A 1,392-nucleotide genomic window follows, 5' to 3' on the forward strand; every position below is an offset into this window, starting at 1 on the left:
ACATGTTCCAAGGCATAATGATAATAGAGGCTGTTTAATTTATGTGGAGCCAGTGCCGCCGGGACATAGGCTCCGCCATCTTGCCTGAGACCACTGCTCAAATGATTCCGGTCTAAGAGGGTCATTCAGACCTGATCGCACGCTAGGATTTTTCACTGCGCTGCGATCAGGTCAGAACTGCGCATGCGTATGTACTGCAATACGCAGGCACGTCGTACGGGTACAAAGCTGATCGTTGCTGGGCAATAGATTGTACAAAGAATCCATTCGCACAGCCGATAGCAAGTTGATTGACAGGAAGAGGGCGTATGTGGGTGTCAACTGACCGTTTTCTGGGAGTGTTTGGAAAAACGCAGGCATGTCCAAGCGTTTGCATGGCAGGTGTCTGACGTCAGTTCCGGCCCCGGACAGGCTGAAGTGATCGCAGCGGCTGAGTAAGTCCTGGGCAACTCAGAAGCTGCACAAAACTTTTTTGTACCACTCAGCTGCACATGCGTTCGCACACTTACAAAGCAAAAATACACTCCCCTATAGGCGGCTACTATCTGCTCGCAGCAGTGCAAAAAACCCCAGCGAGCGATCAGGTCTGACTTAGTCCTTAAATCTCCTGCATATGACTCCAGAGACCTATAGAAATACATTAGAGAAGAAGTAAGACTCTTTTGTGGGTGCACTCTTAAGACTGAATGGCGATATTCAGGATATGTAGAACATCTAAAACGTGACTTTTAATAGAGATAATTAAAATGTGGTATCCAAAATGACAAACAAAACACATATAATATAAGGTACTTAGGTCTAAAGATTATAACAATTTATAATGACCAGGAAAATCTCCTGAATAGAGTTGCACAGACCCAAGCTGCCAACCTAGCAAACTGGTTACCAGAATGATAATTTTAGAGTCCATGCAAATAATCTGTGCCAACAAATCATAGGTATAGCATTAATGTGCCAGACCAAAGTTAATAGAGGTGAGCAAATAAAGAATTGAAGGAAGACGAGCGCAGTGATTTTGCTGTCAATGTTAGGCAGGGACTCAGGGGCTAAAGAGTGATTATATTCTACTCGGTATTCCCTGGTGGTCCCCCAACCAAGTACTGACCAAGCCCAACACTGTTTAGCTTCCAAGATCGGACGGCATTGGGCGTCTTCAGTGTGGTATGAGAGTAGATAATAAGGACACATCAAATCCCTGGATCAATGATGTGAGATCACTATCAGGAAAAATTATTGATAGAACAAAGTGGGAAATGATAGATAGGTGGATCTGCTGCCAACGTTAGGCAGAGAGGGATTTTGAACAGGGATGTTTGCCCATATTCCCACTCTGGATCATTGGTGAGAGTCCACGAAAAAGGGAGCAGATTGAAATAGGTGAAACAGTGGTTC

At 44.7% G+C, this 1,392-nt stretch overlaps 1 pseudogene; it reads right to left on the reverse strand.

Moving 5' to 3' along the window:
• Window positions 1-1,056: 1,056 nt before the first annotated feature.
• LOC134963124 (5S ribosomal RNA) lies at window positions 1,057-1,175 on the reverse strand (annotated as a pseudogene).
• Window positions 1,176-1,392: the final 217 nt, after the last annotated feature.

The sequence above is a fragment of the Pseudophryne corroboree genome, chromosome 9 (assembly GCF_028390025.1).
Source record: "Pseudophryne corroboree isolate aPseCor3 chromosome 9, aPseCor3.hap2, whole genome shotgun sequence".
In the NCBI taxonomy this organism is placed as follows: domain Eukaryota; kingdom Metazoa; phylum Chordata; class Amphibia; order Anura; family Myobatrachidae; genus Pseudophryne; species Pseudophryne corroboree.